We start from the raw sequence: 14,610 nt of genomic DNA, 5'->3' as shown, positions 1-14,610 counted from the left end.
ATTTCTATTCTCTCCTGAATCAAATTGTTTTGTCTAGGTGTATCCAGCAGCTGCAGGACCTGACCATATATCAATGTAGCCTTATTACTCACTATGATTTCAAATGCTCTGAACTTAACTTCCACCCTTGAGGAGGAAGCCTGTCCTAACTATTCCTCATACCTTTGTGGTGTAAGCATACATTTTGAGATCACTGTTACCTCTCTCCTTCAAAAATGCAGCAAATAGGTAAAATTAGACTTTTTGTATGAGTCCTGCCAGCTGCCAGCCATCCTAGAAACAGAGAGTGAGAGAAAAGTAAAAGTGATCATGGACCAAAGACCACAGAACCTCAATTTAACTTTACCTCTTCACTTTTAATTAATGGTGAAAACATTTGCTATCATACACATTGATTGTTAGTACTCAGGCGCTCCATTTGCTGTGCTTCAGTGATAGACAGCATGACATTTCGTTCCTGGCTGGCTTCTGTGTGTCAGCAGTCTCCTGCCCTCTGGAAAATCTCTTACATGAAGGAAAGAGTGTGGTGGCAGATGCCCCTCACCAAAGGTACCAGGAGGCTACAACTCCCCATGGAGGAGGCCCTCCCAGGAAAGAGTATCAGTCTGGGAGTGTGGGCCATGAAAGAGGGAGTGATGACTGGAGAGGAGAGAGGATTTGTTTAGGTAAGCGGAGATTAAATTTCAAGTGAGCGTCTGTTTCATCAGATTTTGGCCTTTCTTTGTATTTTGCAGTATCTTGAGTTGGAGTCCAACCATTTTCAAGGATCAGATGAAAAATCCAAACCTTAATTGTCATTTTGATGGCCCTTAGATCATGCTCTGGAAAAGCCTCATCATCCCAGCTGGATTACACAATGCCCTAGAAAAGGATGACAGTAATTCATGCAAATGTTGGATCTATAGTCCTTGCATGTCCTCTGTTAGTCAGGGGTTACGAACCAGCATTCAAAATGAGACACATCCTGTGCAGCTCTGAACAGCCTATTCCCAGATTATGAAAAACATGTGAATAGCCAGGTCATCCTTGATTTCCAATTCAGTCATCACAGAGAGTAAACTTTTTCAGGGAGAGCTAGTGACTATACTACTGAGGAAAGTCCTGAAAAAAGGAGTGGAGTAGAAAAAAAGGACATTTACTATAGAGTTTGTGTCTGTGTCTCAGTATTAAAATGCTCATTTTTGTGTGTTGGTAGTCTGCTGAGGAAATAAATAATTTCTAACTTCAGCTACACATAGAAAAACCATTATTTTGACGATATAAGCAATGACATCACAAAACTGACCAGTTTTTGTTTGGATTGTGTGACTTCACTATAGAGAGGAACTGTTGAGAATTGTAAGGCAGATGGTGATGAGTTACTTGAGAACAGGGTGGGGTTTGAACCCTGTGGGGTTCAAATGAAAAAGATGTGCTTTTCATGACTCTTGAACCTTTGAAGTAACTCACTGCATTGGAGTCAATTTAAAAACATAATAAACAAAAATAATGATGCAGGAGCAGAGGCCAAATAGCACAGATGATATCTAACATTCAGGATGGAGAAGTGATCATGAGAACACTATACACTGTACTTAAATTTTACCTGATTTGAAGACATGAAAAAGTAGAATACAAGCCTCTTCAAGATGGGTGAAATGGAATTTTGTAAAAAAGGGCAGTAGGAAGCTTTTAAATTAATTTTCACACTATCATGGCTCAGAATTAAAAAAAAAATGTAGTGAATATTCTTTAAAACTATATTTTTTAAATATAGAATTACATTTCTTCCACTTTCAAGATCACTTGGAATTAGGGTCATCAGCCATTAAATACTTCCAGGTTACAGTATTGCTCAGAGAACAGTATTCAAAATATCCATTGTATTTCATTCAGCATTCACTTTAACTTGTCATTAACCAGATATGGGCTTTCTTTTAACTATTATTTGAAGCATATTCTACTTTTATTCTTATAAATAAGCTCTTCAAAGGATTGTTCTGACCAAGCAATTGCACTGATGTTCCTCAACAGTAATTTTCCATAGTCAACCTGGATAAAAGATAGTGAGGTTTTCTAAATAAAACAGTTTAATTCTACATGTTAAAACTTTTAATGTGGTGTCAATTCCTTCAGCTATTGAATTACAGTGGAATGTTTACTCTATTGGTAATCAGAAAAAAATTAATGCTATCCTTTTTCTGCATTACTCATTGTTTTATTTCCTTCCTTAAAACATGTTTTTCAATTATTTCTTTGTTCCATACTGTGTTCCTAGAGCAAGCTTCTGTTCCAAAAAGACTAGCTACCTTCTAATTTAAAGGATAACACACATGTCCATAGTGCTTCAACTAAATAAAATTTAAACTATGCTTTGGTTATGAATATTCTTGGTTTGCATTTATTTGTCTCACTTTCGGTTTTTTGGTTGGATTTTTTTTTTAGATTTGTGTACATAATAAATGAATTGGTAAGTATGCTTGGACACACCCCCAGGAGACATAAATCATACCATTTATGGTATGAAATTGCAGCATCCTGTGATCTATTCCATTTCAAAATATAGCCACTGCATTTCTTGACTCATCTTCATCTATCATAATCTATCAGGAGACCAAACCCTTAGAGATCTAAGTCAAGACTTGGAAAAGTGACTAACAGTTTTCCAAAATATCTCTAATAGATATGATTTGCAAAGAGACTTTCAAAGAGCAGTTTTTGAAAACTAGGTATTGCATAATGCACTCGAGGATGGACACAGAAAAGAGCCAGCTACCCACACTAACTAATCACTTTTGAAAATCTCAGTATGTTGAACTAGTTTCAGTCTACCAAAAAAAATCTTAGGCTGGAGTTATTTTGCCTTACATGTAAAAATTAAAGAGGATATTTCTAAATGAATGTATCAGCTATTTACAACAAGATGGAAAGCCTGCCTCTGAAGCAGCCATACATGCTTGCAAGCAAAAATCTATTCAGAGACCGTTCTTCCCTTATAAAACCAAAACCACTGCAGATTGAATCTTGAGACTTAGATAGGTTGGACCAACCATTTGTCATGTTGTTAGTGGTCTTCCACTGTGTTCCAGCACCCTGTGTCTCCTCCAAATTGTTTGAATTGGTCCTGCAAAAGGAATTACATATCTTTCAGTCACAATTAGAAAATTCAACTTTCCAAGGAGGAGGTCACAGTGTATGTAACCTGTTCACTGCTTGCAAAGCCATTTTTGTGTCAATTTAAAATAAGAAACATTTGGCTAAAGAACCAATGGGATTAAGTCTCAAAAATAAACTTTTTTTTTTCAAATTATAGGATAGAAGAGAGGAAAATAGGTTTAAAAGCACATCTAAGAAAATTCTAATAATTTAGAGGACCTTGTAGAATCTTTCAGGCCTCACAGAAGTCTTACTTTTGTGGCTTTATTTTCTTTTTCTTTCACCTATCCAACTACGGCTGTAATTTAGGTTATATTTAAGACTAAAGGGCACCTGCTATTTAGTCTGAAGCACCTATCTAATAATCATAATCTATTTGCCAAATGCACATCCAGGACAGAAACCTATATGGTTCACAAAGAGTCCATTCTGCAACTTCACTTCTCCTTCTGGGTCCCAAAGATGTTGCATTCCCCCAGCTCCAACAAAATAAACCTCTGGATTATGGATTAGAGAAGGCTTGCAGGGGCAATTTAGGGTTACTTAGGGTGAAGATTACTTTAACACATTTTTATTTTGTTCTGTGACCTTGAAGCACTAAACTTGAAGTCACCTGAGGTCACTGGGATCTCTTACACCCTTCGTTTTTAGTGTTACAAGGACATGCAGGAGATCCTACTGCTGGGCTCAGTTGCCTGACCAGTCTGATGAGCTTAATTATTCAGCTATAGTAGCTATAACAAAATATGTCGCTCTGGGGGGTAGATCTCTTTTTCATCCTTTGCCACTACTTTACATAGCCTCATTTCTCAGTATGTTCTCACTCTTCCCCACCAATGTTACAGGACAGTCATTTTATATGAATTTAGTACAGAGTTATGGAGTTCCCATCTGCTGAAATTCCCCCTCCTCTCCTGCAAGTCTCCCCACAACCTCTCAGATTTTGTGTTCATTGAGACAGTTTGGTGGTGTTTTCCAAAGCAAGCAGCTTTTTCATATAGTTTCTTTTTCACATAGTGAATCGATGATTTATTACGGTATGTTTCAGATTAAAGGAGAGCAAAATTGGTGGCACTAAAAAAGTACAAAATGTATGAAATTTAACTGCCAAATATGCTGGAGACAGCAAAATGGTTTTTGTAGTTTTCAAAAGTATTCTTTGAATCTTGAAAGAAGGTTCAGCCTGTCTGAGAGTATTATTTTTTATGGCTTCTCTTATAAGATTATACCTCAGGATATTTTATTTTTTAAAAATGAAACCATAACATGACCTTCTGTTTATAATAAAAGATTGGTGGCTGTAGAAGATGAAAATTCACATTCTTGTATTTCAGGTCTGAAGCTTTTAAAAATAATGTCAGATATCTTTCATCAAGGAAAAACAGAGTCAAATTACTGCTTTATAATGAAAATTTGTACAATATTTATTCTACCTTGAATTAGTTTCCTTACCAGTCTGACAATTGCTTGGCCTGTTCTGAAGAAAATATGAATTTTGCCTTTTACATATTCCTGTTTTTCACCAAAACAAATGTTTGTGTATTTTTGTCTTGTCCAGTTAAAAAGTGATGTGCACTTAGGGATTTACCATTTTGTACTCTAAAGGAGAATGGATTGTCATTTGGTACTGAGGAGAGATAAGTCTTGTGCTGGGTGCTAAGTGGGACTATAAAAAATATTGTGATGACCCTATGATTCCTACGACTATAAACTCTTGAGTCAGGGCAGCTGGCAATTATACTGCAAATTAGTGCAAAATGTGACTTAATTAAATCTGACATTTCTAGACATGCAGAGTACTTTACCGTCTTTCCTTCCTAATTTCATTTTGTTTGTATAAAGCTGGTGAACAGAAGTGCCTGATGTGACATTCGCAACAGCTTTACCAATCTGACCTACAGTGTGCCCTTTGTCCAGACTTCCCAGGCTTATCTTAAGTATAACATCTTGATTTTGTTTTAGATCTACTGCTTACTGAATTTTGAATTTCTGTGTTAGCTTTTCTTAAGTCCAAGAGGTAGTCCAAGACCCATGAACTCATGATTACACATGGCACAGAAAAGTGTGCATCAGTTTTTTAATTCTTCCAAACTCTTTGCTTTTGGAGAACAATGCACTCAATATAGGCAGTAACTGGACACAAGGATATTCTCTATCACCATGATCAATGGCTTTATATCCACATGTATTTTTATTTAGAAGCTTAAGAATTAAATTATTTTATCAGAATTTCCTTTTGCTTGTCTTTATCATCATTCAGCTCTTTGAAGAGAAAAAGATGGAAAATCATCAGGAAATCCGTTTGAATTGTGAGTATGAAAAAGTCTAAAAGTATTTAACACGAAACAAAATTGGGTTTGTATAGTATTTTTAAAACAGCCAACACAATCAAACGGAAAATTAACAGAGAATTATGTTCTTACTATAGAGCTCTGTTCTACATCCCATTCCATGTAAAAATTCTGTTGAAAGAATCTCATTAATGATTTGGTTCTCTTGGGTTTTTAGTCATTTCTGTAAAAGCACATTTATTTTATTCCCATTTAACTCAATAAGATTTTTCAGTAAGAATGACTGTAAGCTGGAGACCCACATCTCTTTTATTTAAATGTACATTAGTCATTAGCCAGCTATATATTACATAGTAAATATGACATAGTGTTTACAGGGTTGCCAAGCATAATGGAGTTGTTTCCTTCAGCATACATTAATTTCCAGGAAAAAAAAGTACATTTTATCTAAGGTAAGATAACACAATTAATTTGACACAAGTGCCATGGGTTGTGGGTCTGTAAAAACTGTAGACACAAGTGTGACAAACACTCTTTTGACACTGCTATGCTTCTGAGCTGACAACCCAGCAGCTCTTTATATTATATAAACTGCCTGCTACATCTGTGAAGCAGAAGCTCCAGCACAAATTTTTGCAGTAATGGTATCCCACTGCAAGCTTGTGACAAAGTGCAGCATGAAAATCACACTATTAATAGCAATGTAGGAGAAAGAACAAAGGAGACCACTTAGTCCATCTTCCTCCTGTGAGGTGGCACCAAGTACAACACCCCTCTGAGATGCTGATTCTCCCCTGTAGCTTTCTTTTCCCTGTGCCTGGGCAGATCCAGGAGGGCTCCACTCCCCAGCACTGAATCCTGATACTCAGCTCTACTGATGGTTATTAAAGCTTTCCTAATATCAAACCTGAGTCTTTGCTGCAAATTAAGCCAATTACTCTTTGCTCTACTTCTTGTGGGACAACTCATCACAGTCTTCTTCATAGCAACCTTTTGCATAATTGAAGTGTCATTTCCTTCCTAAGACTGCTCTAAACAACTGCCAATCCTCTAACCATTTATTTTGTCACACTTCTTTTCCCAGTCCTCTGATGATTAATTTATTCTCCCACAGATTCTCTTAATTTAATCTTAACACAGGGTACCTAACACTTTATATGAGTTTCATCAGAGCCTACAAGAGTGGAGCAATCATCCTCTATGCCTTGTCTGCTACACTAGAAAGTCTTGTGTTTTATCTCTGATATTTATTGACAGTAAAGAATTTTCAGAAGGATTGATTCTCGGTCTAGTTACCTTTTCCTTGAAAGTGATTAAATCTCTTCTTATTTTTAGCCTTAATAAATTGAAAGGAAAACCTGGTTTTGCACAGAGCCCTTTATTTTTGAACAATCTTTGTCACTGTGTTATGGTCTCTTACATGTCTTCAAAATAAATGAAAAAGGGCAAACCTCCATCTTCATATCCAGTACAAAGGCACCATACCCCCTACCATATGAAAATTACAAATTATCTCAGATTACTTTATCACATCTTGTAGGTTGGTTTCCCCTTTTGTGGAAGAATGATGACACAGACTTTCTATGAAAAGTATTCTTGAGCTTGCTTAGGATTTCTACATCTTGGTGGCATTACAGTCACATTTTAAAGAATTGTGAGGTGGATTATTTGAATGCCCAGCCTTCCCTCACAGTCTTTAACTACCTGACTTACAGTAATGAAACAAAATCTACATCCAGCGGATAATTCTCCTACCTCAGAATAATAATAAAAAAATGTTCACAAATCAATAATAATGGCTTCTCTAAAACCAAAGGTGACTACATATTCTGAATCGAGAAGGAAGAGGTGACACGTCATCTTCTGGTTAAAACAGTGTACAAAGTTACCATCTTGAATTCTGGGCTTTTCTGTAGACTTCAGGATTGGCTGAATCAATAAATGTGACTTCAGCCATTGAAAGGCTAATGCTTAAACACCCTCTTCAGGGTTGACAGTGAATATCAGTGTCAAAGCTCTGAAAAATATACTAAAACTAGAAGTAGTAATATTTTATGTTGGTTGCTTTTGTCTATTTTTGTGTACTGATTATGCAGGCATATTAATCAACAGAAGCAGAACCCAGCAAAAGCAGCTCTGATCAGATTGGAGCCAACCATCACTGTGTCTTGCAGGCAAAGTAACAGATCATCAATGAAAATACACATGTAATCTGGATATTATTGCCGAACACTATCCTGCATTTAACAGAGAATGAATGAAACTGGACATCTACTTCAAATGTCTGGAGTGGCAGATCTATTGGAGACTGTGCAAAAAAAAGTTGTGCACAAAAATTACTGGTTTCCTTGAGGGGTTGCAAACTTAGATTTCTTCAGTTTGTCTGGTGTAAATATTGCAGATTAAAATTTAATATAAGGCTGTGTTCAACCTACTATAACAAGGTTTACAGCAGTCATTTAAATTGGACTGATTTAGTTCTTTTTACCCTTGCAGAGATCATTCGTAAATTTTTCATGGGAAGTACATATTATTTCAGACAAATGTTGTAGTTTGTTTAATTTGGTCAAAAAAAAAAAAGATTCTTATCTTTTCATATGTGTCTGAAGTAAGAAATTATGGATTAAATATGCAGTGCCATCAAGCCTGGGTTTTTCTCTTCACTGGTACAATAAAAACGTGGATGTAAATTTTATAGCAACACATTTCACATGAACCAGTTACTTAGGGAACATATTAACATTGGGACACACAGTTATGTGATTTGTAGACACAAAAGAATAGCCAGGCAACTTTAAAATTGCAGTTCAACAGGACTGTAGAGTCGTATAGAGACAGCAGAGTTTTTTCTGGCACTGAAGACACTGTTTGCAATCCAGATATTTTCTTGTGAAAGCCATTCTTGGAGGGTGGATATGGAAAAGGAGAAGTGGTTATATTCATTATATTTTGCATAAATGCTACTAAATGTAAGACATTCCAGTATGCAAAAATGTGTACCCCTTGAATATCTGAAAAGTTTATGCTCTAGCACATAGTGCTATAAATAATGAGTGGTGTCACACTCATAAGATTGTGAATAAATAAAAGTGTTAAATAAATTAAAGGGGAAAATCAAAAACATAAGACAGAAAAGGGGGAACAAGAGTGCTAGATGGAGAAAGATTAAAATTCAAGCTACGCCTATTGCTCGCCAGACTGAATCACTTAAAGATTTCCTCCTCTAGCACATATATTTTTCTGACATCTTTTCCCATTATTCACCAATGAGACTTAAGAAATATGTACGCTTGAACACTCCCACAGGGTTATACTTCTTTCTACTTTCTCTCACAATGAGAAATTTCTTCAGTTGCTTGTAGAAAAAGGAAACTGTTGTTACAAGGCAAATTCTGTATTTAAAGTTTCTTAATTTAAAAAGTGGTCTTTTTTAAAATTTTAAACAACAGGTAGAGGGGGTTGAACACTGGAATAATATCATTAAGCACTAGACTCCTTTCACACGCAGAGGCCACAGAAAGCGATCTGGCTGCTCACCGACCACTGCCGGGCAGGGCTTTACCTGAATATTTCAGCTGGGCTGCTCTGGTGTAGTTCTAGGGTTACACAGGGTACGATAAGCATAGAAGAGTAAAGGCTGTCACAGGCATGTTGGAAAGCTTGTGTAGCTTATCTAGAATGGGCCCAGAGGGAGCCACAAGGTTCATGGGCATTCATAAATTAGCAGGCAAATCTGTTTACTAGATATGCACTGTATGGGTTGTTTTTTTTTTCATAAGATTTGTCACTCAAATATTTATTTCCTTTATTTAACCAATTTTTATGTGCTTTATCTAACAAATAATGCTGCTTTTTGGAGCAAGTTATTCAATAAGTGAGGTGGTTTTTTCCCTCCGAATTCATTCAGCTTTCCACATAATTTAAAAGAAAACTTTTTTCACAAGAAGCAGGAAGTTCTAAATGCCTATTTAAAAGAGGGTGATGAACGCTTCCCAGTATGATGTAAAAGCAAAATAAATACCATTCTCAGTCACATATTGTTCAGACAGACACAGTATAAATAGATTATACAAGAGGCCGTGAGAAAACTGCCTGCATTAATATGCTGAGATACGAAAACTGTTTGAATAGTATTATTGCAGTGCATTTACTCCAGTATATTTTCATTATTCTCCAGAGACATCTCTGTTGCCTTATGGTAGAACACCAAAAAATAAGATTTATTTTTTTCTCCCAAATAGTTTGGCAGGAAAATTCTGTGTGACATTCTGAATAAGAAATATTGTAATATAGGGGTTTATTTTGCCACTATTCTTTATCACAAACCGTTACGTAGAAAAGAGGTAGAAACATTTTTCCAAAAGGTGTCAATAATAAAAGGTAAATATTTTCCTCCAAAACCAAACATTTTTACCAAATTCTGCATTTTGCATTTTAAATATTCTTTTGACAAACTTGTGTTTGAGTGGGTGCCTAAAGTTAAAGGATTTAGCAAACTTCTTCATCTTACTGCACACAAGGGAATATTTTTTTCCTTCATTTCAGTGGATGTTGGATATGACCACAATATAAATAAATAGGTCCGTTTTGTGCATCAGTTCAGTTGTGTTTGCTCAGTGGGAGATGTGGGAATTCAGCACTTACAAAATGAGACCACATATCTTGATACAAGTATGTATTTTGGGAATTATATTAGAAAATTTAAGCTACTGTGAAATCATGTATGAATATAACATTATAGGAAGAGTAGCCAGATATTTCATGCACTGAAAAAGAAAAGTGTTGGCTCTCATACACTTTATTAAAGATTTGTACTTTACTTCTGCAGAACACATTTAGAAGGGCCACTAATTTTACTAACGTGGACTTTGTCCAGACTGCATTTTTCTCCACTAATGGTAAGAAACCATTTAGCATTTCCCAGCTCCAGCATCTAATGCTTTGTCTTTCCTTGGTATGGGATTGGTCTGACAGTCTTTATGTAGGGAATATTTGGGAAATAGCATGCAATATATGCAGTGCATTAGTTGCTGCTGAGTTTTATTTTATTATCATACATGCAGGTTATCAGAGTAGGCAGAGTACCAGGCACTACGAGTGAATTAGCCAGTTCAATGTATTAGCCAGACAGAACGCACAGGCTTCTTGGCAGCATTTCTCTTTGCTAATAGTATCACTTATAGCTTTTTAATGTACTAGGAGTACTTCTAAATATTAAGTAAAACAGGTTTATATGCCAGAAAACATTTCTGCCATCTGAAATGTTGAAACAATAGAAGTCTGAGGTTGTAATGCTTTTGATTCTTTGACTAGAAGTGCTTCTTATCATGCATTTATATAGTAACAAGAAAATAAGGCTTATCTGTCATTTCAGATCTCTAGGAGCTATGGTATGAATCTTAATATTAAAATAACATGTATTTAAATGATATTTGAAAGACTGGTTTTTATGTTCAATCCATGTGATCTTTTTGAAATATACCATTAGTTTGCACTTAGAAGCACTTATGGAAGTATAGGGATGCTGACAAAAGCAGCAACAAGAAAACAACAACAATCACTGATCTCAAGTAACATTCTTGGCAAATAACTTGTCTTTCAAAAATGGATAATTTCTGCCTTTGAATTGTTCACTGTCAGTGATTTTAAAATATATTGACATTTGTTGTAATTTCTGCTGAACAAAGGGCTGAGAAATTATTGAAGGTTGCCTTTCAATATCCATGCGAACCAACTTCCACAAGTACATAAATTCAGTAAATACAAATACAGAAACCAAAAGGAAAATAATTTACAACTTGTTTGAATACTTGAAAATATTTTGCCCTCATACATACCCAAAAGTAGTGTTAACTCAGAAGTTAAACCAGTTAAAATACTTCTTACTTACAGAAGGTGTATGAAATTTCCAACTCACATGTTTTCATACAGAGGTTTCTATGGGCAGGTGCTGACTTTTTTTTCTTAGGAACAACTTTACTTTTTCTAAATATGCTTAAAGCAGTTTGAGATTTTGGATATGATTCATGGAGACAAGCAATCTCCAGGATCCTACAGATAAATTATTGCTTGCATTATTCTGGGTTAAAATTATACCTTATAAGTTGGTCATAAATATTTGTCAACTCACTAACTGTAAATATTAGGTAACATGCTGGTCTTGACATGCACGTTTGTATTTCTTGGTACACCTTGTAGATACATCCAAGAAGTGTGGACGTAATATGGATTTGAAATTGTTAGTAGGGAATAATTTTCTTCTCCAATAAAAGACATAGCTAAAGCGTAAACCACCTATTATTAGATATATTTTCTGAACTCAACTCAGTACTGTTTTGCTCATTACTAAACAAACCTGCTGGACCGAACTCTTGAAGTGTGCTTCTTGAGCGCAATAGCCAACAGTAAAAAATGAGAAGAGGCCAAGCCATCAAAACATATCCCAGAACTCCCAATTATTAAAAAAATAGGAAAATCTTCTTTATACTTGACTCTTTGATGTTATTTCCTAAACAAAGCATCATCATTTATTAACCATCCATGTCTTCTGTGCAATGATTCCTCACTTATGGGTAAGAAACAGTTTCTTCTTTTATGAAGAAACCTGCATCTGGGAGGGATGCAAAGACACCCATTCCTGCCTGGAGCTGGAGGACAGGGTGAGCTGTAGTCACCTCCTGCCCAAGACGTCCTTGCCCAGCCCAGTGCACTCAGTGACGGGGTCCTACAGCTTTCCAGGCAGCTGCCTCCAGCAGCAATGAGGTGACCTTTCCAGGCATTTGGAAAATATTTTTTCCCACAGTCTACCTCAAAGCTTTCTTGGTGCAGCAAAGCCCGTCACTTCCTCTTCTACTACCACTGAAAAGGACACAAGATAGTCCATTTGGTAATCTCAGCAGTTTGTAGGCCTCTATCTGTGCAGCTTTTTCTTTTCTAGCCCCCGGCTCTGTCAGTGTTTCCTCACAGACCATGTTTTCTTGTTCTCTCATCTTTCTCAGCATTGTCTTCTGGATTTTTCCATGGGTCCACATCTTTACTAAAATGCAGTGCCCAAAACTGGACTCCAGCTGATGCTATGCCAGTGATGACTACACCTGTAGGTTGTAAAAATTATTTTGTATATCCCACAGGCAGTATTTTTCTATCTGTATCACAGGTTCGTTTTGTTTTTTACCTTTTCACCTATAGCATGACATATCTGACTCATATCAAGACTATTTTCTGCAGAATTAGTACCAAGACATTTGCCCTCTATCCTGTGTTTTTGCTGTTAGTCCTGTGTAAGTCTGGACTTTTTCACACAATGGAAACCTGTTTGAATCTGATAATTAGGGCATTTTCTTGATTATTTCCTAACAGCTGAGAAGACTACTGAATAGATGGTTTCTCTTTATTTTACCTAAGAGCTAGTGAATTTTCTTCAGACTACTGTGAGCACATCATTGTTGGTTTAAACAAGAGGTGCTCTGAGTAAAGAATTGAATTTACATCCAGTCCTTTAGCATATAAATATTCCAGCTGTGTACTGCTGGTACATATATGGACTGTCAAGGTATATCTTGCTCCTAGAGGCATTTTATTTTTGACAAATTTTGGCCAGTCACAATTTTTTTTGCCCAGTTTCTTTCAAAGTCTTGGTAAAATGATGAAGGCTGAAAACGTAAGAGCCAGGGGTCTACCAAAAAAATCAATTTCCTGGCTGTGCTAAGAGTGAATGAGGTAGTCTGGTCCAAGGCTCAGCTGGGGGCTGCTTCTGGGAGCAGTGCTGATGCCCTGTGCCAGGGCACCCCCTCAGCAGCGCATGCAGGGGGTGTGTTCACCTGCAGGTTGAGAGAGGCAGGCTGCCTGGGGTTGCCTGAACCAAGGCTGCATCTGCAGAAGATGGATAAAGTGAAGCTGCTGCACCCACAGCTGTGATGGCGGGCAGCTGGTTGTGGCACAGGACACAGCCAGGGGTCTGAGCCACCAGCCCGCACTCTCTGGGATACCTTCACATGTGCAGTACAGTGCGGGCTAAGTACCCAATGGATTACAGCCTAATTCACACTTTCTGGGCAATTAGGAACAGGCAATTTGAAAATTTTATATTCATTTTTATTAGCTGCCAACTGCTTTTTTACAGCTATTTTAGAATGATAGCCTACTTCCACAGGCCATCCAAAAAAATTAAAATGTGAACAATGCAAAAGGACAGAAGGAAGGCTGCAAATCATTCATGACTGCATGAAACGTATTATATGCCTAGATAAATTCTACTGTTAAGACAATAAGATGCCTGGCTTAACACCTTTAGCACTGCAGATATGCTAACTGTATAAACTTCCTTTGGAAATGTTTTGCTGTTAATCCTGCTGAACCTGCATGAACATCATTTGTAAAAATACACAAAAGGAAAGTGTCTGAGTTTACTAAACAGTGTTTGGGTTTAGTAAGTAAAATTATATTAGCATTCTGTATGCTCCCTTAAAACAAATCAGAGAACAGAGAGCTGACAAGCTAAAAGTAAAGCTGAAAATTTGAGAACTGTTAACAGAAGGCAGATGAAAGGTGGTTTTACTCTACTACCTAAAATATAACCAGTACTATGAGAGTTGCTTAAATATTTCGCAGAATAATGCAATTGATGAATAAGAGAGTATAAAAATAAATATAACTTCAATCAGGAAATTGTACAACAAGAGAAAAAATGAATTTAAATTGAAGCCAGAAGTATGGAGATGTTCCATTGTCCTCTTTTCCAGTGGGGGGTTGCTTTACATATGCGGATATCAGCAGGGGACCTTGGCCTCTCCATGGGTTAGGGGTCTGCCCCATTTTGTCATTTTTGGGCCTGGTGCCATAGGAAATGAGCTATTTCATCATTTATGCCAAACACTTCTGATACTGATTAGTGATTCAGAGTTCTCTGTCACTAAATGCAAAATGTTATATTTTCACCTTTTCCAATGTATATGTAGACAGCTTTCCATTGTTTTGTGTTGCTATGGGAAATGGGATAATTTCATTTTTCATATATAGGAGAAGAGAAGCAAGAAATGTAAAATTGCAAAACTATTAAAAATGGAAGGGGACTGAAACATTGACTTCCTGAAGTTGAATAGGCTTCAAATGAATATTGTCTCTTTAAGGCCAATATTTTTTCCTTATTTCAGGTAAGGATGAGCATGAATAGTAGTTAACGTAG

This window comes from Phalacrocorax aristotelis, chromosome 1 (assembly GCF_949628215.1).
Source record: "Phalacrocorax aristotelis chromosome 1, bGulAri2.1, whole genome shotgun sequence".
NCBI lineage: Eukaryota > Metazoa > Chordata > Aves > Suliformes > Phalacrocoracidae > Phalacrocorax > Phalacrocorax aristotelis.
Note: the sequence above shows the minus strand (reverse complement) of the source record.